General features: G+C 48.1%; 1 long non-coding RNA gene across 3 annotated transcripts in view; it reads left to right on the plus strand.

The window, feature by feature from the left end:
• Positions 1-18,101: 18,101 nt before the first annotated feature.
• Positions 18,102-26,707, plus strand: part of LOC308596639 — a 29,809-nt gene continuing 21,203 nt past the window's right edge. For 2 of the 3 annotated variants that reach the window (XR_014012594.1, XR_014012595.1), the window contains exons 1-5: positions 19,239-19,471; positions 20,743-20,780; positions 21,164-21,212; positions 21,450-21,536; positions 25,228-25,267. This is a non-coding gene — a long non-coding RNA (uncharacterized lncRNA). The other variant, XR_014012593.1, reaches the window with a different exon arrangement.

Raw genomic sequence — 26,707 nt, forward strand, 5'->3', positions numbered from 1 at the left:
CCATGCCTGCTCCAGATGGAGCCATGGGGCTCATGACAGTAACGGACTTAACTCCATGACAATTAGGAAATGGGAAAGTCAATACAGTGGTACCTTGGTTCTCAACAGTTTAGTTGTTGAACAAATCGGCTCCCAAACGCTGCAAACACAGAAGAAGTGTTCTGGTTTGCCAATGTTTTTTGGAAGCCAAACGTCTGACACGGCTTCTGATTGAGTGCAGGAAGCTCCTGCAGCTGTGCCTTGGTTTTTGAACAGTTTCAGGAGTCGAACGGACTCCCGGAATGGATTAAGTTTGAGAACAAAGGTAGCACTGTATATGGTGGTCAGCCAATCATTCCTTTTGTTGGAGAGATTGTCAACTATCTCCCAAACTTCTCCCAACCCCATTAACCAACTACTCTGGGCTGTTGCTCAGCAATCTCTCCCATCCTTCTGTTTGAATGAGATATCCATCAGAACTAAGGGAAGCGCTCTCTCTCTCTCTCTCTCTCTCTCTCTCTCTCTCTCTCTCTCTCTCTCACACACACACACACACACACACACACACACACACGAGGGGATAGTGTGTGTAAGAGCAGCCTGAAGTTTGGAACAGGCAGAGAGATTATGCTGTACTTCTGTATGGAATTAAAGTAGTGAGGTACTGGGCTCCACCATTCTAGAGGTGTTCAATTAAAGTCTAGCTAGCCATCCATTGAGGATTTCTAGCTCTGGATTTCCTGCATCAAATGGGACATGGTAATGTAATTAGATTGGATGGTCCAGTCTATGATTTGAGTAGTATGTATTTGTAAGCAATGCAAATATTTTTAAAAATCTGTTAAGTCACCAGTGCTCTCTCTCCTATTCCTGGAATCTGTCATCACTCAAGAAGATTCCAAGCAACAATATTTTTGCCTTGTCCTTACAGGTGCACAAACTAACATGACAGTCATTTGGCAACCATTTAGTTAATCCTCTGTTACAAAGCATGCAAACTTCTCAACTCAGCCTCAGCTTTGGAGAAGCTTTCAGAAAACCTTTGGATCATGGAAGTTACAGATGGCAGTGGTGGAACCCATTTTCTTACCACTACCACAATTCAAATCTCCAAAACTGACAATGATCTTAGAAAGGCTGTTAGGAAATAACATGTTTCCTACGCCCTAAGCCAGTGATCAGGAAATTCTTCATCTTGTAGCTGAGTTTTGAAACCCCAACCCTGGCATGCAGGCAATGCTTTCAAAGGGTAGCTTTCCCCTCCCCCTTTCCCAATTGCAGAGGAGAGCAAAAAAGCTACCATTTGCCACACTTCTCCCCTTTTGCACAGGGCTCTCAGATATTCCACACACAAACTAATTAGTATTTTGGCACAGGACTCCCTGCTATGGGTAATCCTGAGGCTGGGGGGGGGGGATGTCCCATTAGAATGATTTAAATCTAGATGTTTCTTTAAGCTCCTTTAACTTGCAGAATTAACCAGTGTTTCTTACAGGACTGCTGTGATCTATCAGAGCCACAGACAGTTCTTTCAGATCAGAAAGAACCTTGACATCCAAATGAGACTTTTCCCACCAAATGCTAATATTTAACTTGAGCTTTTATGTCACATTGAGCTTGAGCAAGATTATAATGTGCAGTAGCCTGTGTCATTAAACTTTCCCTTATTCACATGAGACTAATAAATCTTCCCAATCCCTTCTGGTCTGAGTCAAATGATTGTCATGTCAAAGTTGGGACACAGGAACTCAAGGGAGAACAGGCACCAATAAACGTCCAAAACAGATTACAGCTCTGAGAGCATTAAAAAAAAAAAACAACCCACACACACAAAAAACACCTGTACTCTTAAAGTGGGGAAACTTGTCAACCTCTGAATAGAAACACGAAACATGTTGGCAAAGCTACTTTATATGCTATGATGCCACTTAGGCAGTCGGTTTGCAAAGTTCAAGGCATAACGGTGAGATACTAAGTGGGAAGAAAACACTAAGTGGGAAGAAAGTCCTTCCATTCAAAGAAAAATGACTCTGCCCATCTTAGCTGCCCACTTTTACATTGCTTGGGGAAAGTGGGTGCATGCAATGATATAATTGCCAGGCACAATCTCATTGTTGCAGTTTAGCAGGCCAGATCTCACAAACGTCAGTAATAGAATTCAGATCTCTTGCTGTGAGCTTAGTTAGAGGAATGTGGAGGGGTTTTTTTGGGGGGGGGGACTATCTTTCCCCATGTCTCACTCGATGGAACATAGGCGACATATGACTGCATATGTCCCAATGTAGTCTTCAGATTCGACTAGTCTTAGGCTTGAAGGGTTGTTCAGAAAGTAACATTCATGAATGGGAATAGCCTGATTTAGGATTCTGCAATCTGGAAACCTAAATACACCAGGCAGATTATTATTATTTTATTTGCAGGTCTCCATCACTGCATAGGTTGTCCTGTGATATTTCATTTCACATTCCTGCTGCATCCATGGGGCAAGATTCTATATCATTAGCTTCTAGTCTGTTGTCCATAACTGGGAGATAATAACAGTTCCATTCCCCAAGGTGTCTACAAGTACCATTCCCCAGCTTGAAACTGTTATCTGTGTGGATTTTCTTCCAGGTGAAGTAAATGGCTAGGGCCGCGCTTAGAAAACTGCCTGAGGCATGAAGCCACTCAGTGAATAAGGCACACTCCAACTATACGCTGTGCAAGGATCAGCATAAATTGGAGCTAACATGTGGTCACCCTTCTGTGTGCAAAGGAGGATTTTCTCTCAAAGTAATTAGGCTCCCACAACCCTCCTCCAAAAGTTCTTTTTTCATGCTTGCACACAGAAGGCTGAGCACCTGTTAATCTCTGTAGAATCTTATTTAACCTGAATTGCCTCAATGTACTCTAGGTTGTCCTCTCACGGCTTTTAGAGGAAAGAAAGTTTATTTTTTCTCTCCAAAAGTCATGGCACCCTTGCTTAAATATTCTTATGGTGGCACCTTGTGAGACAGTCGCTGAGAAAATAGCCTGCTTATTAATCTATCTGATTACAGACTCCTATCTCCTGTACTCTCGAATAAAATAAATTGTTAAAAGAGGCAATCAAAGAATGTGCATATTTATTTTCAACTTCAATTTGATTTGCAATCTCATGATTTTTTTATCCTTTGCCTTTTCACCTTGTTGTTAGTTAAGAGTTTCAGGGTCATAAGATTGCAACTTTTACAGACCTTTGTGGCATATTCTAAACTTCAGGAATATGGCATGGAGTGCACATAAAGAGTTCAGAAGACTAGCTGATTAGCTAGTAAAGTATTTAGTGTTTATGACTAATGAATGAAAATATATGATGGAACTGTCTTGATCTTCACAAATGCCTTCATGACAGATGTCCTGAAAGGCAGATGCATCAGTATTTGACATCCTGTAACCTTTTTCTGTGTTCACATCTGGCCTTTAAGCTTTGCATAGTTAACTTGAAGTGGTAAACAAAGCTGAAATTTCCACCTAAGCTCATGTACAAAGTAATATTCCCAGATTGTTGTGTTCTTGATTGTGAGCTATTCAGAACAGAACTGCTGAATTCTTTTGGAATGGAGGAAAGTGCTTATTTTATCCTGATCATTAAGGATTTTTGTTTTACCAGCTCTGAGTGCTTCGCCTGGCTGGTGGCACAGTGAGATAAATATTTCATAATCTCATGTGTCATCTAGGCAGGACTTAAACAAATTGCAGCCATCTAATTTACTTTCTTCCTACTAGTTTTAAGACCGTTTGAAAGCAAATTCCACGTCACAGATTTTAAAAAAATCTATTTTGTAGGATAGGGTAGCATTTCGGTCAGTATCTGCTATATTTCACTGTGTCCTTGTTTCTATACAACTAGGCTAACTAAAACTTTGTACTTGCTAGCAGATTGGTGGTATTAGCATGTGATGAGAAATGGTTACAGTGGTACCTCGGCTTACATACACTTCAGGTTACAGACTCCGCTAACCCAGAAATAGTGCTTCAGGTTAAGAACTTTGCTTCAGGATAAGAACAGAAATTGTGTTCCTGCGGCGCGGCAGCAGCAGGAGGCCCCTTTAGCTAAAGTGGTGCTTCAGGTTAAGAACAGTTTCAGGTTAAGAACAGACCTCCGGAACGAATTAAGTACTTAACCCGAGGTACCACTGTATTTCCAGGTAATTATTGGGTGTCAAGGAACTACTAGTTTATGGTCCAGATCATTCCCCAAGAAATGGCTATAAGCTATTTGCTCTATAAAATAATTGTATTGCCTGAATTGAAGCAAGCCTTTTGCATAAGCAGAAGAATATATGTGCCAATAGCTTGATCTGAATTATACTCCTTTTGCGGTTTCCAAGGCAAGGTGTTACACAAAAGAACAAAGAGAGTATAGTCTTTGCCTGAAGTCTTTAGCAGACGTGGGTGTTGTACAAAAACTCCTTGGTGAAATCTGGATTTAGAACAAAAATCCCCTTGGGTTAAGAGAATAAAGACAACTAATTCATGAGAACGCTCCTGTTGTGTAGCTTGTTACAGCATCACACGACAAATGGTGATGGTCTGATGAAGTCACGACTGCCCTCTCTTCTTACGGAGAATTAAGGTCCCTTGGGGAGACAGAATTCAGCCCTCTCCTCTTGCTCTGCTCCAAATGCATGCTTATCTCATGTGCACATGTTTAACTCTGAAACAAAAGAAAGCTGGACGGACACAAATCCGTTTGCCACCACAAGCAGCTGCAGTGTGCGATTTGACTTGTGAGATCTTCAGCATTCCCACAAGAGTGTTACCACAGCTAGATGAGCTCCTCCTCAGTTTGATTTGAAAGCGGTTTACTACTTCTGAACTTTCTCAGGCACAGGAACTTTCTATGAGTACTTTCCCGAGTCATCATGCTGATGCATGGATGCTGATGGCACCACACACATGCGCATTATCGCATTATTATTTGGGAATTGTAACTTGATTTCAGCTGAACTGCACCCACCTCTGAGCACCAGCCACATGGAGGTTCAACTTTCTCCTTCATCATACAAACCTGGGAACGAATGGAGATTTCATATCTAGGCTGCAGATAATCATCACGTAAAATATTGGCAAGAAACAAATCAAGGAAATGGACCTATATCCACTTCTAGCTTGAATAACAAAGCAATTGTCCGTGGGGTCCTGGTTTGCTGAATGCAGATGATACAAGAGTAGGAGCTCATTTTACATTTTGAGCCAGAGTAACTTCTCTGGGATATGGCTGTGACACAACCAAGAAGTAGAAGTTGGAAAGATGTGCGAACTATGGAACCGGGTAATTAGGAAGATCAGCATTATCGCTATAGAAAATCTTCTGGGATCAAGAGCACCAAGTTTCCAGAGCTACTATGTGAGTCCAAAGGTGCTGTAGGAAAGGAGTGGCTAGCTTTTTTGGGTGCAAGGACTGCATTCACCTTTGGCCAACATTCCAGGTGGCCAAAGTGGGCATGAACAAAAAATGCAAAAAAAGGTGAGCATCTAAAATGAACCCTAAACAAAGGAGATTGACTCAGCTATAAAGCTGCAAATAAAACTTTTAAGTGTGTTTTAAGTGCAATATACAATGCGACACTAGATGGTGATGGTGAGCCTTATGGAAAATTCAATTTTTTAATAAAAGCTTTTAAAAAAAGCATTTTCAGACCGGTTTCTATATGCATGTAGATTCCACCGGTATTTCAAGATGCTGACAAAAGGAGGTTGGTTCCCCCCTCAAAACAGCCCCACTATGAAAATAAACTCCTAATTTTGTTTTCTTCAGCCGTGAATGTTCACTGGAATGGGCAATAAGCGGTTTTTCAGCTAAACCCACCTCTCATAGTTGTTGCAAAGATAAAATGCAAGGGATGGGGAAACCATATCAGCAACTAGGAACTCTTTGGTGGAAGGACAGGCAAAAAAAAATCAATGCACACAAAGTTAAAATGGTCAGTGTGGCAGTCTGTTGGACATGAGCTGGGGAGATTTGCTTTTATGCTCAGTCATGAAAACCATTAGCTGACTTTGGACCAATCACACTCAACCTCACCTATCTCATGGTTTTGTTCCAAAAGTACAGCTGGGCAAAACCTGACACACACTTCCCTGAGCTGTGTAGAAAAAGGAATAATACATATGTGATAAGTCAGCACTCTTATAATGCTAGGCATTGCTTCCCAAGTGTTGCTTATTTTAAAAATGCAAGTTTATGTTATACTTGCTTGAATCAAGCCCTACTACAGAGAGAAAGGGGGGGAGGTAAACCCTTCATTTCCATGGAAACTGATCTTGTAAAAGAAATGTAATATTCAGTGTTTAGTGTTCCTTTATAGTTTATGCCTTGTTTCTAGGCAATGACATCTTAATATCAGGCTACAAATATGCAGTGAACATCCTGGGAAAGGTGTTAGCATCCGCCTGTCTCAAGAGACAATGAGAGAATGCATCATTGGGGGTAAAGTCAAACCGTTTGAGAGTCACAGCGCCTGCTGTGGCTGTAGAGACCAATACCAGAGAGACATGGTTTATTGCAGCTGGAGCTGCAAAGCTGCATCTTGTAAAGATGGTGTGATAGCTGCTAACAGGCCATCCTTTGTAAAGCGGATTGCTTGCTAATAAAGATGCTTGGGTGAAATTCTCTCAATGGGAGCCAATGGACAGGATATAGTTTATTGAATGGTAGTTCATTTGCACAGTTGGGGTGTGAAACCAGCGCTCTGCAGGGGAGCAGGGTGTATCTTTGAGAAACAAATGGCAAGTCTGAAAAGCAAATAGGATTGATACAGTTTGTATTAATATGCCTCCTGCATCTGTCCCTCCCCTCACCCCATAGGAAAAATACTACCAGTATATCCAGAAGGGTGACCATTTTGGCCTGTTGGAGAGTTTTGTGGCAGCTTAAAGACTAATACATTTATTGTGGCATAAACTTTCATGGACTACAGTTCACTTCAGATGTTTAAATCGTTTTTTCTGAGGGAAAATTGCAAACAGTGAGAATAGAGGGACATGAAATATCAAAAGTACAGGTAGTTATGTTATCAACAGTAGTCATTCGCAAAACAGTTGTTTTGTGGAACATAAGCCCGTTTCTCAGAATATCACGAGGTTTCGGGACTTCCGGGTTAGCGCGATCGGCTAATGGCGGAGGGAATCTGCTCGACAGGGGCCGGGTCTTGCTGTGCCGGCGACGCGGGGACCCTTAAAAACCACGGGTGCGGATGCCCGTGGACATGGTGACTCGGCGGGCACCGTTAGCGCCCTCCCGACCCGCGAAGGAGCCTTTTTAAAGGCTACGGAATGGGTGACGGGGAGCGGCGTGGTGCTGTGAGTCTTCTGCTTCCCCTGCCGAGCGAAGCCGCATGCCATTTGTCGGAGAGCGCTGACTTCTTCCTTTTAAAATTCGGACTTAAAATCAAGAACAACAACCCGTGAGTAATTTGGAAGTTGGACTAAAATTATTTCGTTTGTGGATTTGGTACGAGCGGGGGAGGTGAAAAGAGGAAGTCCATCTCCCCCCCATTGTAAACAGTTTAAAGCAAGGATCTGCCAACTAAGGTTGCGAGAAGAGCTGTTTTTTCTTTCCTGATTGGATTAAAGTTATTAATTCCACGGATTTAAAAGTCTAAGTTATTGTGCTGGAGGACAAGAGTCTATTTGTTTAGATTAAGTACCACCTTTCTCGAGACCGGGAGTAACCCGTGAAAAGAGCCTGCTGAGGATTTACAGAAAACTTTTGACAGCTGTCAAATTAGCTGTCAAAGTCGGAAAAAACTGAAAGCTTTAACTTTAGCCGGTTATATTGTTATAAAGTATTGAAAGTAAAGAAAGATTGTTACAAATAAAGTTGACTTTTGGATCGGAAGTGAAAGGAATATTAAGTAACCAGAATCCCTCTAGAGGGGATTCACGGACATTACAAGAATGGAAATAGGTCGGAAAATACGAGCTGATCTGGATGACCTTGTCTTTCTCATGGGAAAGCTGCGAAAGATGTATGAGCAAGGCCATGTTTTGTCTACAAGTCCTCCAAAACCGAAGTCAACAGAAAATATATCTACTGATGTCAGGGGTTCAGGAGCAGAGGCAAGGGCAAGGGAGGAAACAGAGAGCGAGGGGGAGGAGGCAGAAGAAAAGATGAGTGATGACGACGACCCGAGATCTCCGAGTCTTTCCAGTGAATCAGAAGATTCACAGAAAGGAGCACCAGTGGTCAGGGCAAGGGGGGAGCCTAGGGGGACACCCCAGGAAGATAGAGCCAGAGGGGACTCAGAGGAGAGCAGTTGGAAATCGGGACCAGCGTCACAGCCAGAGGGCAGGGAAGAGGAAGAGCGCCAGAGATCAAGCGCTGGCAGCTCGCAACAGGGGGGACGGCACGAGTCAGGAGTGGCCACACCTCCATCGGGGAGCGAAGAAACGGTCAGACGGAAAGTGGAAGGTTGGGCGCGCGCGCCAAGTTCAAATGCACAGGAAAGTGACGCAGTAGGCAGCCAGGAAAGGGAGCCAGGTCCTAAAGCCCGGCGCAAGGAGACAGGGAGTTCCGGGGGGTCGGCGTCAGAAGAATCCCGGAAGGAAGAGACCCCGGGGGGCAGAGGGACCCAGAGGAGAGCAGTCAGGCGGAAAAGGTGGAGCAGGGCTAGGATATTAAGTTGGTGCACAAGGGGCAGAGACTCAGACGGAGCTTCGCCGATCTAGCCATTAGACGTAGAGTTGCACGCAGCAGCTTGGGAATGGAAACTGTAACTCAATAAAGACTTTTACTTAATGACCGCTGGCTAGCGTGATCCTCTGTGAGCTAGGATCTTGAAGCAGCTTTGACAGTAAGCTCCGTCCCCAAATTGTGGGCATCTACAGCCTCGAGGAGAGGAGAGAAGCAGGTGCCTACTAGCTAGCTCACGAACGGCAGACAACATGACGGCTGAGCAGCAGATAGAGGAACTCAGAAGAGCAGTGTCACAACTGAATGCCGAGGCTCTCGCATCCAGGAAGAGAGAGGAGGAGGCAGCTGCCGCCTGCAGGGATCTCCAGGTCAGGTTGGACATGCTTACGAAGCACGGGCAACTGACACCCAGACAGGAGGGAATTGGGTTGGCGAGACGAACAGGCGGTCTGGTCTCTCACTTCGATGGGAACCTGCAGCAGTACCCCAACTTTAGAGCAGATGTAATGTGCGCACTGGAACTGCTGAAAAAAGACTTTAGAGATGAGCAAGAGAAAGTGGGGTTCATCATGTCCCATTTGCATGGGATCCGGCGCTCCAAAATGCGGATGCCTTTATTAAAGCGATGGATGGGTGTTTCTTATCAAGCATTGACGTGGATCTTGCTCGGCAGCAGATACATGGACTGAAACAAGGGAGGGCCAGCGTAAGGCAGTATCATGCCCGCTTTTTCGCTTTGGTCAGTGCTCTGGAATGGGACAGGGATTCGGCTCCTGTAAGAGACCTGTTTTGGGAGGGATTGCACGGCTCTGTTAAAGATGAAATTGCAAGGGGGGAGAGACCCCGGACCACGCAGGAGATCGTTCAGAGGGCGCTAGCCGTGGGGGTGCGGCTGGAGGAACGTCCGTGGAGCAGGGACGAAGGGCGTGGAGGGCGCGAACCAGCCAGGGGCTCCTCCTTCCTTCCCAGAGAAGCAGCGCGTGCGCAATCCACGCCTCCGCCAGGAGGAGGAGTGGAACCTATGGAGGTTGGAAGTGCAAGGGCTCAATCAGCAGCCAGAGCCCTAGCACCGACAACAGTGAAAGCGAAGCCTCCTAGAGGGAACAGGAAGTGTTACATCTGCGAGGATCCAGGGCATATGGCGAAAGAGTGTCCCCGGAGGCTCCACAAGCACACTGCAGCCTCAGCAATGGTAACTGCAGCAACGCAACAAGGAGGACCACAGCAGGGAAACGACGATGTCTGGCTGGAGGAAGAGGCAATGGGGCCCAGCCAGACGTGTCAGTGAAGAAGTCCCCGGAGATTTCACAGCCCATGGACCCCCTCCCGCCCAAACCAGTAGTGAGGCTCACCGCATCGCTCCAGCTGCCCAATGGAATCACCATGGACGTGCCGCTCACCATTGACTCGGGAAGCAATGCGGACTTTATAGGGCAGGACTTTGTCGACCGGCACGCTGTACAGTTGCTGCCTGCCACGCTGCCCCTGCAGGTGGTCACGGTGGATGGCAGGGAGCTGCTAGGGGGGCAAGTGGTGAAGCAGACGCCACCAATGGTGATGCGCCTTGGGAATCACAAGGAAATCATCAGCTTCAACGTCACTCAACTATCGGACACGCCCATTGTATTGGGCATGAGTTGGCTGGACAAGCACAGCCCAACGCTGGCTTGGTACCAGAGGCAGCTGACCTTCGGCTCTTCCTTTTGTGCTGAACACTGCATCGTTCCCCGGCAGGAAGGAGGGGAAGAGGAGTCACAGCTGCTGCTAGGCACGCTGCAAGCGATTCCCCACAAGTACGCAGAATTTTTGGAGGTTTTCTGCGAGAAGGAGGCGGACAGGCTACCCCCCACAGACCATATGACTGCAAAATTGACCTGCTGCCGGGGGCGGCGCTGCCTAAAGGGAAGCTGTATTCCATGTCTGAGGACGAACTGCAGGAACTCAAAGAGTTCATAGATCATAATTTGGAGCGCGGTTTCATCCGGGAGTCCAAGGCAGCGGGGGGCAGTCCTGTATTCTTCGTTAAGAAGCGGGACACGCCCCAAAAAAGACTTGTGGTGGACTATCGCATCTTAAACAGTGTGACCAAGCCATCGGACTTCCCCATGCCCCGAATCGACGACCTCCTCGCAAAGGTACGGAAGGGCAGCGTGTTCACCAAGTTAGACCTGCGAGGGGCGTACAACCTCATTCGCATGCGGGAAGGGGATGAGTGGAAGACAGCCATGTTCACGCCGCTGGGCACCTACGAATATAGAGTTATGCCTTTTGGATTGCAAAATGGCTCCCACGTTTTTCAAGCGTTCATGCATCACGTGTTGGCGGGGCTCCTCTACAAGACGTGCGTCTGTTTCTTAGATGACATCCTGATCTTTTCGGAATCGCAGCAGGAGCATGACAGACACGTCAAAGAAGTGCTAAGCAGGCTACAGCAGCATAGGCTCTACGCCAAGCTGGAGAAGTGCCAATTCGACGTGACGGAGGTGGATTTTCTGGGCTACAAGTTGTCTGACAAGGGGCTCGCCATGGACAGCGCCAAGGTTCGAGCGGTGTTGGACTGGAAGAGCCCACGCAACCGGAAGGAGGTCCAACGGTTTGTCGGCTTCGCGAACTTCTATCGCAAGTTTATCAAAGGCTTCGCTATGCAGACAGCGGCCATCACGGACACGCTTAGCTCCAAGAAAAAGAAGTTCATCTGGACAGAGCAGGCGGAGCAGTCCTTTCAGGCACTCAAGCGTCTCTTCGCGTCGGAAGAGCAGCTGCTGCATGTCGACCCCAGCAGGCCGATGAGGGTGGAGACGGACGCCTCGGACAGAGCCGTGGGAGCAGTCCTGCTGCAGAAAGACCCGCAGGGGGTTTGGCGGCCGGGAGCGTTTTACTCCAGGAAGCTCAGCAAGTCCGAACAGAACTACACCATCTGGGACAGGGAGTTGCTGGCCATTCATGCAGCATTCAAAGCATGGAGGCACTTCCTGATCGGCGCCAAGCACACGGTGCAGGTCTGCACGGACCACAAGAATCTGGAGCACTGGCGCACGGCACAGTTCCTGAACCAAAGGCAGATACGTTGGGCTGAGTTCTTTGCGAACTTTAACTTCCGAATAGAGTATGTCCCGGGGGACACCAACATCATGGCGGACGCTCTCTCTCGTAAGCCACAATATCTGGAGGACGCCAAGCCAGCGGCCGCCATGCACATCTTCGCACCAACAGTGTGGGCGTGCGCTGCGGCAACAGTGGACCTGGAGGCGGTGCGGTGAGCGCTGCAGGATGACTCCTTCGCGCAAGCGAAGATGGCAGAGGTGCAAAGGGGCACGGCAGCGACCGACAAGTTCCAGCTGAGAGATGGATTGCTCATTCGCAAAGGGGCCATCTACGTGCCGGGAGACGAACTTCGCGCCAAGGTACTGCAGCAGCTGCACGACGCGCCCACTGCCGGGCACTTTGGCAAGGAGAAGACGGTGGAATTAGTCTCCAGAGACTTCTGGTGGCCCGGAATGAGAGGGGAGGTCGCGGACTACGTGGCGAGGTGTGACACCTGCCAGAGGGCCAAACCGGTGCACAAACCGCCGGCCGGACTGTTGGAACCGCTGCAAACTCCGGTCGAACCATGGGAGAGGGTGGCCCTGGACTTTGTCACGGATCTGCCCAGCTCGAGGGGCAAGACGGCCGTGCTGGTGGTGGTGGACTTGTTCTCCAAGATGGCACATTTCATTCCGTGTGCCAAGGTGGCCACGGCGGAGCAAACCGCCAAACTGTTCATAGACCACGTGTTCAAGGTTCACGGTCTGCCACGGTCTATTCTGTCCGACCGGGGGCGACAGTTCATCTCGAATTTCTGGCAGAAGCTGATGGGCTTCCTGAACGTCAAGATCAACCTGGCGTCGGCGAGACACCCGCAGACCAACGGGCAGGCGGAGCGGGTCAATGCCATCATGCAGCAGTACCTGAGATGTTATGCGAATCAACAGCCTGCGACGTGGGTGGATTACCTGCCGCTCGCCGAGTTTGCCTACAACAACACGAAGCACGTGTCCACGGGGGTCACGCCGTTCTTCGCTAACAACGGGAGGCACCCCAGAACCTTCCCGGGACTGGAAAGGATGGGGGAGGGGGAGCCGCAGACAGCAGATGCGTTCGCGTCGGAGTTGCAGGAGGTCCACGATCAGCTGCGGCGACACCTGGAGCTGGCCAAACATGCATACAAGGTGCAAGCGGACAAACACAGAAGGGTTGGCGAAGAGATCCATGTGGGAGACTGGGTCTGGTTAGCAGCCCACGCAGTGCCGGCCAGGTCGTTGGCCAAGAAGAAGCTGGGGCACAAGCAACTGGGGCCCTACCAAGTCGAAGAGCAGGTCAACCCGGTGGCTTTCAGGCTGGCGCTTTCGGAGGGTTCCAGAATGCATCCGGTGTTCCACAGATCGGTGCTCACCCCCTACAAGGCACCGCACAGGTTTCAGGAACCCGGAACGGCACCGAGTCCGCTCAGAGAAGGAACCGGGCACGCGAGAGTGGCACAGAAGGAACGCATCAACGAAGTCACGGAGATTTTGGACTCCAGATGGGGGGAAGAAGGGGTAGAATACCTTCTCGCCAAGGAGGGCACCCCGGCCAGTGCGAACAGCTGGGTGCCGGGCTACGCCTTGGACGAACCTCTGCTCAAAGACGAGTTTCATGCCCTCTTCCCACATAGACCAATGCCAGCAGAATTTTTCGACGACTGGCTTTTCACGCCAACGCTTTCTGCCAGCACGTTCCGGGGGTTCGACTCGGACGAGGACCTGATACGAGATGCCCGTTCCCCGGAGGGGTCACCCTCGGGATCTGCCTCAGAACCCTCGTATTGGTGGGACGATAGACCAGAGGAGCAGTGGTGCAGGAAGTGGCAGGAAGGTCCAGGACGAGCAACGCCGCCAGGAGGAAGTGAGGGAGAGACGGACATGGACGTTTTCGGGGACGACCCTGGTTTCGAGCACGGCGGCACAGAGATGGAAGCGGAGGTGACCGTCGTCGACGAGAGCAGGGAGGCAGAACCGGGAGACTTCAGATGGAGGCCCGCCACGGGAAGCGAACTGTATCCGACGTTCGTCCCTCTGACACAGCAGCACCCAGTTCCCGCACCGGAAGGAGGGGAGGGGGAACGGGGGGCTTCGAGGGGGGGATGGATGTCAGGGGTTCAGGAGCAGAGGCAAGGGCAAGGGAGGAAACAGAGAGCGAGGGGGAGGAGGCAGAAGAAAAGATGAGTGATGACGACGACCCGAGATCTCCGAGTCTTTCCAGTGAATCAGAAGATTCACAGAAAGGAGCACCAGTGGTCAGGGCAAGGGGGGAGCCTAGGGGGACACCCCAGGAAGATAGAGCCAGAGGGGACTCAGAGGAGAGCAGTTGGAAATCGGGACCAGCGTCACAGCCAGAGGGCAGGGAAGAGGAAGAGCGCCAGAGATCAAGCGCTGGCAGCTCGCAACAGGGGGGACGGCACGAGTCAGGAGTGGCCACACCTCCATCGGGGAGCGAAGAAACGGTCAGACGGAAAGTGGAAGGTTGGGCGCGCGCGCCAAGTTCAAATGCACAGGAAAGTGACGCAGTAGGCAGCCAGGAAAGGGAGCCAGGTCCTAAAGCCCGGCGCAAGGAGACAGGGAGTTCCGGGGGGTCGGCGTCAGAAGAATCCCGGAAGGAAGAGACCCCGGGGGGCAGAGGGACCCAGAGGAGAGCAGTCAGGCGGAAAAGGTGGAGCAGGGCTAGGATATTAAGTTGGTGCACAAGGGGCGGAGACTCAGATGGAGCTTCGCCGATCTAGCCATTAGACATAGAGTTGCACGCAGCAGCTTGGGAATGGAAACTGTAACTCAATAAAGACTTTTACTTAATGACCGCTGGCTAGCGTGATCCTCTGTGAGCTAGGATCTTGAAGCAGCTTTGACAACTGAGTTGGAAAAGAACTTGATGCTCAAAACACAGGCAGCTGGACAAGAAAAGAAACTAAAGATTGAAGAGGAGGAAAAGACACCTGCTGAACAGGAGGAGAAGAAAGGAGGGGTGGCCGAAAAGTTACAGAGAACGGACGAGAGCCGGGGACCTGTCAAGACGACTTCAAGCTCGACCAAAGTGAAAGCTGGACTATCAGGGACATATGGATTTAAGAAACAGAGTTGGAGCTCCACCTCTAAACAAGTAGGCCTGGCTGGAAGGACCATGGTCAGTATTGAGAAAGTACCTCTTCGAGTTTGGGTGTTAATCATAAGAGACCTCCAAAGAAGCCGGCTGAAAGGGACTGAGAGAGATTCGAGAGCCTCGGACGTAAGGTCACCAGGCTAAAAAGATGGACTAATGGACTATGGTTTGGGATTGAAACCGGGGAGAGAAGGGTGGGGTTTGGAAGTCCAAAGGGGGCTTGATTTTTATTTTGCAGTGTAAGAATTTTATGTTGTTTATCATTATAAGAATGGGGAATTCGTGGATGGGAATTAGGGTCAACCTTAGGAAAGGTATCTTTCTTTCTTTCTTTCTTTCTTTCTTTCTTTCTTTCTTTCTTTCTTTCTTTCTTTCTTTCTTTCTTTTTTACATATGACTAAGGTATATAATTTAAAAGTTGCTGTATATACAATAATGAACTAAGGGTTAAATTTATTACAAAGAAGTATATTAACAAATTATGGTTAAGACATTAAGGATAAAAACTTGTTGAACAAATAATTGGAGTTGGAATACAAGAAGGGGAGGTGTGGGGAAGTCGTGAAAAGAAGTTACTGAAAATGAGATTTAAAAGGTGGAACCTTATTTTTTTTCTTTTTTGTGTTTTTCTTTGTTTTTCTGTTTTGTTGTTTGTACCTTTTGAAACTTACTTACTTTGTACCTTTTGAAACTTAAATATTACTTTAAAAAAAACAGAATATCACGAGGTTTCTTGTGCTCCCCAAGATCTTGCCAGATCTCATCAGAAAGTGGCCCTGCTTCTGTGCTTGCGACAGAGGCGGTGGCTCAAGTGGGGCTTCATCTTGCCTCATGGGAGGGCCAGAACTTCTTCATGAATCACTGTTCAGTGGCTTCACACTGCAGCCTCCTTTTGAAGTTTCTTGGTTCAAGACGATCGGTTACAGAGCGTCCCGGGAAGTTCAGATATTCCCTCCACTGGATTTTAAATATTGTGATTTCTGATGTCAGATTGGTGCCCTTTTTCCTTTTCACACAGACACTGACATTTTTGCTCCATGTAGAATGCATATGTCACATTTGAAGATGAGCCGGTGAACGGGCAGCTGATGTTGTGGATGACATACCAAAGAATAGCTATTGATTTTGCTGCCTTTTCATGGCATCCAAAATCAGCTGCCTGAGATGGCTGTTTTGATCTGCCTAATGGTCGGTCCAGCCCTCTTGCAAATATTTACCAAAAGTCTTCTGTGCACTCTCATTCAAAGGAAACAAAACTCTAAAGGGCTTCCTCCATGAGGACATAAACCCCCAATTGATGTCTGTATGCCTATACATGTTTAGGCCCCTAATTCCACACCAGCCAGGAGGTGCGACCAACACATAAATCCAGGCTTAGAGGCAGGACTAGCCAGGGCCATTTTAGAGAACCCCTTTATGCATTCAGAAATCACAGGTACTGAACTGGGTTTCAGTATTAATCATTTGCAATCAGAGTCACAGGGCTGGGTGGACTGTTCTTCTTCTAAATGGGATGAATGATAGCTGCTGCTTTGAAAAGCCCATGCTTTCGAGACTGGCTGTTTTATTTAACAATCTATTACAATACAGTTAAATTCAGTACAGTTAAATTTGCCCTACTATTCTATACTGCATGACAATTCATATTTTATCTCCTGATACAGGCAAGTGCTTCTAGGGTGTCTCTCTGCAAAAAATCTCCCAAATGATAGCATTCCCTACCAGTGGCGTAGCGTGGGGGGTGCAGGGGGGGCCGGCCGCACTGGGCGCAACATCTGGGGGTTAGGGTTAGGGGGCGCAAATCCACGGGTTAGGGGGCACAAATCCACAGGGTAGGGGGCGCAAATTACTTGCCTTGCCCCGGGTGCTGACAACCCACGCTACGCCACTGTTCCCTACACATTGCAACACATCCCTGGTCTGGTTCTACAATGATGTACTCTGAAAATGCTGAATTGGCTGTAATGATAAAGAAGAGCCTTTCTTGCTGTTTAGCCTTCCCAAGGGGGGCGGGATCTTTATACTCTAAGCAAGGCAAAGATTCATTTCAACAGGTTATTATAATAAATATACTCTCAGCAAACTTCACCCTCAGCAATTCATTTTCTACTCGTCAGTGATGTCAAGTTCATATGCTTGTAGATTCTTCAGTAAATGCGCAGGCCTTTCATTGAATATTAAGAGCCATATTTTCATACTTGTGCTCCTCCAGCCTCTTCTCGACTGAGCATAAAAACCCTGAGTGATTGCTATTGATCTTCTAAGTTTTCGCCCCCCTTTTTAATCTATTTTTATCTCAGATACCTCTGCCACAAATTTCTTTATATTAAGTTCTGCAGATAGTGGTTTACATTGCCAAGTTCAATATTTCCAGTTCCATCATAACTCCACATACAAAACTCACAAAATTGCCCAATTGTTATTCTTTCTATTCTTTTATTTCTTATTCATATCCCTGCAAAGGTAATCACACTTGCAGCCTCTCCATGTAAATCACACTTGCAAAACTGGTTTTAAGGTCATTTGAACATATTTCTGAGATTTTGATCGCATATATTTTATCTGAAATATCTGAAACAATGCAAAAGGCTCAGTGGGATTTAAAGATCTGGATGTAGGAATGACCTGGCAAAGAAGAAAAGGAAAGGAGGAAGGCAGCTTATCCTGTCACTTCTCATATGTGGCTCTCAGGAAATACCAGTACCTCAGGCCTATACATCTGCATGGCTAAATCCTGACCCTCCCAAAGGAACACCTATTGTCAGGGAACTGACATCGGAGCCAGAGGCGGAGGCAAGGCTCGCAAGTGATGCTGGAGAGGGACCCAGCAGGGAGAGAGGCAGCTCATCAGCTGGGGAAGGAAATCAGCGCAACACCAGGGATAAAGGGGGGCAGATGGGGGAATCGGCGAGAGGGCTCCAGGACTCCTCGCTGGACACCAGCGGGGAGAGCACGGGTCCTCCGCTACCCACACCCTCCCTGCGCAGAAGACTTCCGCGCAGGGAGAGTAGGAGGAGACTTGGCGTCAAACAGCTTTTATGCTGGAAAAGGTTTAAGAAACGCCCACTGACGGATTCTGCTAGCGACTGAAACAGCCACAAAGTGAAGGGCTGTCCAGACAGAAATGGTTTAACCAGGCAACCTAGCCAGGAGTGGCGGCAACTTACGCTTTGTTTGAAGATCCCCAAAAATAAGAGAACACAAGAGAACAAGAAGAACATACGTTTAGAGGAGATTGGAAAACGTTTATTGAATATATGGGAAATAACTGTGGACAACCGAAAACGCTGGCAGGATTAAGATAAATTCAACAGTGTAAATAAGTTTTGATGGATGCAATAATAAAATACTTAATGGTTTAGTTTATGTAAAATATGCAGGGATTTATGTTATGTAAAATGAACCATGGAAAGAAAAGAAGGGAAGTCATTGCTATTTTAAGGTTGTTTAAATGAATATTCTAAATTGCAAAACAGAAAATTTAATGAAAATTATATATGCTCAATGCAGGATTGGTGGTTTGCTGTTTGTTTGTTTGTTTGTTTGTTTGTTTGTTTGTTTGCTGTTGTTTGTAGTACAAATGTGTTTGTAGTGTGCACAGGGTATCAGATGCCAGGAATGAGGTGTGCACCTTCGACGAGGTACCACATTAAAGACATGCTTTTGAAGGGTGAACGAACTAGGTCTCCAAGGACTGAAACAGGCATTAGGAAAAGTAAGGCTGCATAAATATAACAGGACCCAGTACAAACCTAGAATTACAGAATCGTGGAACTGGGGGCCACACCAAAGGTCATCTAGCCCAACCCCCTGCAATACAGGAATCACAGCTGAAGAGTCCCTGACAGATCCCCCCCCCCACTTGCTCTGCTTCAGGACCCTTTGCCTATTGCTTCATTACAGAGGCCAGAATCCACCCATCCACCTCAGCATCGTCTACACTGACCGGGTTTCAGACAGGGAACATTCTCTGCCCCACCTGGAGATGTCGTCCAGGATTATCTGTGAGGATGATGATAATGCAAAGCAGATTGCCTAATCCTGTGCTATGGACACCCCTAGAATTGGGAGTCTTCTACTGCATTTCAATGGACTTTGGGATTGTCTCCCTTTGTTAATGGGGCTGAATGAAGAATGATCTGATATAAAAACATGAACTCCAAAAGAGAAGATTCACCTGCAGATGGAACAGCAGGTGCTTCAGAGTTCTGAAGAAACATGGGGGGGGGGAGTTTGGCCCAGGGTCAAGGTGGGTGGGTTGCCATGGGAACAATGACCTGCCCTCCTTTGTGACATCTCCTGCTTCTCACTTAAAAGCCACCAACTACAGTTGTCCATTGTGGGTTAGTGAGGAGAGGTAGAGAGAGAGGTAGGAGTGCAGAAGGAGATTTAGGAGAGGCTTTGGTTTAGGTTTAGGTTTTGGTTTTTCTTATTTTGATTTTGATTTTCTCATTTTGGCTGTTATTTTATTTATTTGATTTTTAAGATCTGATTTTAATTGCTTTAATTTTTAATTTTAATAAAAAAAAATTTGCCAATCATCCCTGCAGGGAGGCAGGGACTGTTTTAATAGGAGGTGGAGGCAGCAGCAGCAATGCGGTCAATTCCAGAAATTCAGGAGGAAGGCAGGATCAGTGGACTTGTCCTTCGCGGGACAGAATGGTAAGTTTGTGGGGCCCCATCCTATTCTTTGCTACATTTCCTTCTCTCCAGAACAATTCATGTAGGTTCATTATCACATGGTGTTGATAATGCCAAGGTTGCAAGCTCGGTCCTTGCATGGGACGGCTGCACTGCCCGCAGAATCAGTTAGTCTATCTTCCCTAAATGGGGGGGGGGCTGAAGTGGTGACACCCCCCGCAGTGGCGATTCCAGGGTCACCTCTTAAAGGGGTTTGTATATGGGATGCGGGTGGCGCTGTGGGTTAAACCACAGAGCCTAGGATTTGCTGATCAGAAGGTCGGCGGTTCGAATCCCTGCAACGGGGTGAGCTCCCGTTGCTCGTTCGCTGCTCCTGCCAACCTAGCAGTTCGAAAGCACGTCAAAGTGCAAGTAGATAAATAGGTACCGCTCCGGCGGGAAGGTAAACGGCGTTTCCGTGTGCTGCTCTGGTTCGCCAGAAGCGGCTTAGTCATGCTGGCCACATGACCCGGAAGCTATACGCCGGCTCCTTCGGCCAATAAAGCGAGATGAGCGTCGCAACCCCAGAGTCGGCCACGACTGGACCTAAAGTTAAAGGTCCCTTTACCTTTATATGGGACTTACTGGCCATACACTGAAACGTTGTCAGTGAAGCGGTTTCCAAGGTAAAACAATGTAGGTATTGTATGTCGACAAGGCCTTGCTCCTGTCAGCAGTCACGCTGCAGCATCCTGCACTAATTGCAGCTTCCAGGTGATGCACAAGGGAAGCCCCACATACAGTGCATGGCAGTAATCCAGTCTTGAAGCAATCAGGGCATGAATTATGTTAGCCAGGCTCTCTCGGTCCTGGAATGGCAGGAGCTGGTACCTTCTTTCTCTCCAGGCCCTGAATGCTCTTGGCTGCCTCTTTGCGGCTGTTATGCAGTCGTACAGTTCATTCAGCTGCAGAAAGAGGGAAGGAATAGGTTAGGGTGGCAGCTCAGGGTATAGGATTTGTGGGGGAGTGGAAGCTAGTAAGAAAAAAAGTCAAAAGAGCCAGACTGCTGGATCTGGCAGGAGGCTGAGGCAGCTGATAGGACAGGGCTAGGGACAGTGGCCAACTAGAGGGCCACATTCCCTTGTGAGCCACATTCGGGGGCTGCAGGCCAAGATTGGCCCCCAAGGCCTGGGGTTTGCCACCCCTGTAGTAGGAGTGTAGAAGCAGGGGAATCAAGGAGAAGATTATTGCAACAATCTTGGAAGCTGCAAAGGGACGAACTAACCTGTCCCCATGTCCTTCTCTTGTTGCAGTTGTGAGAAAGCTATTCCAGACCTTCCCAGACCTTGAGGTTAGTACTGGAGGAAACAAAAGAGGGAGTGGATCCTCCAGACCCTCTGCCTGCTGACTGTGGTCTTTGCCCCCAGTTCTGCAGACTCTGAATACTTCCACCTCCACCCTCTAAAAGGCTCCCAAAGCACCTAATGCAAATAATGTCTCTGGGGTGTCAGGATGATGCCAGAGGCATGTCCTGCCCTCTTCCCCGGTGCTGCCCTTCTACCTCTGCCCAGGAGGCTGCAGGGCCCATGGAGGTCCTCTGGGGCAAGGGATTGGGCCTTAGGGAGGCCAGTCTTTTCTGGCTTGGGCCTGCTTGTGGGCTCTCTTGCACCTGTCAATGGTGGGTTTTGTAGTTTCACAAAAGGTGTCTGATCCAGCTTTCTCTTTCCCCTGCAGAAGGCAATAGCCCGACACCGGTCCAGAATTAGGCCAGGACCTGAAAAAGGTAAACAAATCTCCACACCCCGGGAACTTTTCACTTAGTAGCGTTATGGTTCATGCCCGAGAAAGACCTCCCAGGCCTTCTTGCTGTATTTGCTGTGCCTTGCAGGCCTCAGTAGGCAGGGCCCTGACTGACTCCAACTACAAAAGCTGAGGTGGTTGAACCCTTGGGTTTGGGTATTGTTTGGCAGGCTTAGTTGAGAGAGGCTGCTAATTCAGTCTCTTTTTCATTCTCTTCCAGAGGACATAATTGTAGAAGATATAGAATGAGCTTCCGGGAACTTCTGGCGGAGCCGCAGCCATTGAAAGAAGGAATGGATTGTTATTGGTTTCAGAACTCACAGGGTTAAGGAGTTCAGTGTGACGTCTCTTTCCTGAGGCGTGGTTAGAAACACTTAAGGGAGTGGTTTGACGCTAAGTGTGTCAGTCTGGTTTCGCTTTTGCGGAGAGAGGACGCAAGATGTGTGCGTTGTCGCCCGGAGAGATTTAAGAGCTGTTTTACTTCATGATTAAAGGCTAACAAGATAAGGAACGCCTTTGTGTCTGAATTTATTACCCACATGCTGCAATTGCTTCACCGCTGTGTTTACTCTGCTACCGGCAAGAGGCAGGAAGGATCTTTGGATCAGCACGGACAGGCAGCAGAGCTGCGCAAAGGGAAGCGTGCTGGACTCCATGTTTGTTTTTCTTGGCGCTCATGGCAACTTTGGCCTCTCCGTTGCCATAGGTTATGGGTGTATGCCAACGCTTTGAAGCATTGCAGGAACGTCCCACGTGTGGGGGAAGCCAGCTGAAAAGTTGCTGGGGCCAGCCGGAGCTGTTTCTCTGAGGCTGGAAGGAGCTCGCTGGGAGGAGGAGCCGATCTGCCGAAGGCCGGAGGAAGCTGATACCAGTCGTGAGTAAGCTTACCCCGGGGGAGGAGGAGATGGCTCAGTCCCAGGAACATGGCTTTGAGCTTAAGCTGCCATGTGCGAAGTTAACAATCCAAACGTGGCTGGAGTGGAGTTATTTAGCAGAGTTGTCCCTAGTCGGAGCCAAGCTCTGGGAATTGGTCCAACCGATGTCTACGTCAGCTGGGGCGGTTGCAAGCCAACGTGAAGCTGAGGAGCGTGTGCTTACTTTTCTGGCTGAGAATGTAAGTGCTGATTTAAGGCCTGTAGTTCTGGATGCACGGAAGCCTGCGGTCGCTTGGCTAGCTCACCAGGAAGTGTGCAAAGCTGGGGGCGGAAGCAAGGGCCGGGAGATGGCTGCATCGGAACAGGAGAGGCAAGATGGCGCTTACCACCTTCGTGGAAGCCGGTGCACAGCTGGGAAAGGCTGTGGGACCCCTGAGGGGGGCGAAGGGACTGTTGCTGCCGGTTTTGCAGGGTCTAAAAGCTGCGCAGGTGCTGCAACAAGTCTGCGTGAGGAGCTTGGAGAGAGGCAAGCTGCTGGGGGCCCTTTACCCATCACTGGGGGTGCAGGAAAGCGTCCTGGGAGCCCTGGGAGCAGTGGGGGGGCGGTGAGCAGTAAAAGCTCAGAGAAGCCTCTTTTTCCAAAGGCTGCCAAGAGTTGTTTGCGTCGTGAGTCGAAGCCTGGGAAACAGGACAGAGCTGAATGCTGCAAGGTCAGCCATCTGCTGCAGAGGGAGATAACGGCTGCAGAGTTGTCTGGGAACTCTGAGATAAGTCCAGTCTTCAGAGCAACGGAAGAAGTTGCGGTTTCGGATGCTGCCAAGGACAGAGGCAGCGGGACGTGTGTTGCTGCCATGGCAACTTTGAAAAACAATTCCAGCAGGGACACAGATGTGAAGTGGGTGTTGGATTCAGGAGCGAGTCATCACCTTATAACGCCATCTGCTGGGAGGCTGCGGAATTGCAGGGCTGTTTCAACTGGAACTACTGTTACATTAGCGGATGGCACAAAAATGACAGTTTCTAATGCAGCAAATGTCTATGTTTCTGTTTTGCAGGCGGAGCTGGAGTGTTTCATTGTACCAGGGATGAAGTGTTGCCTGTTATCGATACCTGCTCTTGCGAAGCAGGGGTACAAAATTTGTTTTGAAAATGATACCTGTTCCATTTTCAGAGGGGGGAGACAACTTGTCAACGTGGAATGCAAGAACAATCTCTTTGTTCTGGAAACTCCTCTGGAGGGTGGTGGGAATGCAGGAAAAGCAAAGGCGCAGTGTGCTAGTGTTCCCAGCCATGATTCATGTGTTCATGTATGGCACAAGAGAATGTCTCATGCTTGTTTGGAAGATGTTAAGAGGTTGCCCGGCTGCACCAAAGGTTGTAAAATCACACCATGTGAGGGATCACTAGTGTGCAGGGCATGCAGCAAGGTTCAAAGGTGCAGGTTTCCCGGGGTAAAGAGGGTAACCACAAAACCTTTTGAGTTGGTTCACACAGACCTTACAGGACCAATGAAGTGTGAGAGTCTGGGTGGGGCCAGGTATCTGCTGACAGTGGCAGATGATTTTTCTCAGAATTTATGGTGTTTCTCTCTCAGGACGCAGAGGGAGGCGGCGCAACTGATCCAAGATTGGGTTGCGGAGGTGGAACTACGGTTCTCCACCAAGGTGCAAGAGTTCAGGAGTGACCGTGGGTCACAGTTCACTGGGTCTGCTCTGAAGGAGTTCTTCAAGGAAAAGGGAATTCGTCACCAGGTGACGGGTGCAAAGTCTCCTCAAGAGAGAGGCGTGGCAGAGCACAGGAGTGAAGCACTGGCTGAAGCTGTCAGGGTTTTGCTGTGTGACTCTGGGCTGCCTCAGAGCTTTTGGAGTGAAGCTTGGAAGTTTGCCAGCTTTGTTTTTAACAGGTCCTACAATCACGATGTAGGTGACACACCGTATTTTCTGTTGCACAAGAGGAAGCCACAGGTGCATTTCTTCCGTTCGTTTGGTTCCAAGGCTTCAGTGCCAATACCAACAGCGCAACGGAAGGAGGGTGGTCCAAGGTACCAGGACATGATCTTCTGTGGGTATGATCCTGCAACAAATGGGTGGAAGTTTGCATACGCAGAGGGTGATCAGACCAAGCTGCTGGTCAGCAAGCATGCTGAGTTCTTTGAGCAGGGTGGTTGGTCACGGCCTAAGGTTGGTTCTGATTTTCTCTCAGAATGCTTGTCTGATTCTGAGGGGGAGGAAAGGGAGGAGGAAAGGGAGGTAGGAGAGGCAGAGGCGGAGCCTGTTGCTGAAGACCAGGTTGCTGATGATGGTCAAGCACAGGGGTGGGTTTCTCCACAGGTTAAGAGGGAACCCAAGAGCAAGCCTTCATCTCCTGTTAGCCAAGTGCAGGAAGCCCGAAGACGCAGCAAGTCAGAGGGGGAGTCCTCTGTGCTGGGAGACACACTTGCTGACCCCAGTGGGTCAGGAGGAGCGCCCGAGGTTGTGCTCCGGCGGTCAACTCGGACCACAAAGGGGGTTCCACCTGAGAGGTTTCAGGTCACCAGTGCGTGGGTTGGTTTCGCACAGTGTGATTCTGGGAGTGTGGAAGGGATTCAACAATTGCCTGGGATAGATGCCAGTGGGAGGCAAAAGGCAATGGGAGGTGAGTTGAACTCAAAGAGGTCTGTAAATAGGGGTTCACAGTTTCCCTCAGGATTCGTGACGAGAGGGGGTGTTATTGGTTTCAGAACTCACAGGGTTAAGGAGTTCAGTGTGACGTCTCTTTCCTGAGGCGTGGTTAGAAACACTTAAGGGAGTGGTTTGACGCTAAGTGTGTCAGTCTGGTTTCGCTTTTGCGGAGAGAGGACGCAAGATGTGTGCGTTGTCGCCCGGAGAGATTTAAGAGCTGTTTTACTTCATGATTAAAGGCTAACAAGATAAGGAACGCCTTTGTGTCTGAATTTATTACCCACATGCTGCAATTGCTTCACCGCTGTGTTTACTCTGCTACCGGCAAGAGGCAGGAAGGATCTTTGGATCAGCACGGACAGGCAGCAGAGCTGCGCAAGGGGAAGCGTGCTGGACTCCATGTTTGTTTTTCTTGGCGCTCATGGCAACTTTGGCCTCTCCGTTGCCATATGGATGACATTAGAAAACACTGATCTCTTGGACTTAGAGGGCCACGATAATAGGTACGGGTGGCCTTCGTACCTATGGTACGACAAAGTAAAAGTACACAAAGGTTTTTTTAAACCATGCGATTAGAAGGTCGATATATGAAGTATGGGAAATGAATAAAAATTTATTGGATCTATTTAGGGGTAAACATGTTCAGAGATAGACCAGTCATTTATTTTTTAAAAAAAGAAAAATTAATGCATCAAGGCATCATAAAGGAGTTGCCAGAAGAGCTTTCAGAACTGCAAAATCACACAGCACAGCACGGAAGTGGACACAATGGAGAGAAAGCATTACTTTTTGCTTGTTAAGATGCTTAGGAAAATTTACCATTCCAACACCCATTCTTGTGTTATACATTTTTGCAGCCCTCCCAAACTCTGTAAAGCAAGGAATAGTAACTTTCATTTTACAACTGGCAAAGTGAAAGGCAGAGATGAGCAAATGATGTGCTGACTTTCTTATCCCTGATCTCTATCTATCTATCTATCTATCTATCTATCTATCTATCTATCATCTATCTAGTTGCTTATTTGTCTATCTGCACAGCAAATAAGGCAAATCATCAGTTGCTTCTTCAAGGCCACCCTGTGAAGCAGTGGCTGGGGCAGTATTATGGCAGGCCAAAGATTGTAACAGGAAGCATAAAATAATTCTGGACAGTACAGCTGCGAAGTGAATGAGATCCTGTATTGTCTGAGTTTGGAAGACCTTGGTTGCCTAAGTTAGGTGTGTCTGTTATGTTGCACAAAGCTGGACCTGTTTTCCTGCTAGGCCACCCCTCCTGTGCTAGTGAGCACTGTTGTGGTAGCTAATGCACTCCATGAATCCCTGATAATGCTGACCATGGGTTTGGCTTGCCCCCTCAAATCTTCTTTCTCAAAAAATAATGCACGGGTAAGAAAAGTTCCCTTGGTGGTATCAAAATTAAACTGCCCCAGATTCACTGAAATGTTGACCTGTTACAGTTGTAAACCTCACTTATTCTGGTGGGGTAGTTTCTCAGAAAGGGCATCAAAACATGTTCACTTGGGAGTCCTAACTTTTCGAAGTACGTATTTGGAACTCAAAATAATTTGGTGACAAGTACATTCAACTAGTTCGGCAAAAAGAAGTCTCATCACATTCTTTGTCTGTATCAACCCGCTTTGCAAGTTGGAGAATCTCAGATGACAGGGTTATAAAGAAATAAAGAAATCTCTGCCTAAGACTTAGGAGTCTGTGTAGTAGCCAGTGCTTTTTTAGATGAGTCATTTGTTTTACTCAGCATAAGGTAGCTCCTTTTGTCTTTATATTTAGAAGTTTGGGACTTATGCGAGCAATAAAAATATCTATAACTAGCCATTACATACCACCATTTCCCCCTCATGGGCATAAGGTGTTGAGCCATAAAACCAAGGCAGCAATTTAGTAGCATTATATCTCAGTTTGAAACAGCAATAATTCAATCAGCT

This window comes from Podarcis bocagei (assembly GCF_964188305.1).
Source record: "Podarcis bocagei genome assembly, chromosome: 10".
In the NCBI taxonomy this organism is placed as follows: domain Eukaryota; kingdom Metazoa; phylum Chordata; class Lepidosauria; order Squamata; family Lacertidae; genus Podarcis; species Podarcis bocagei.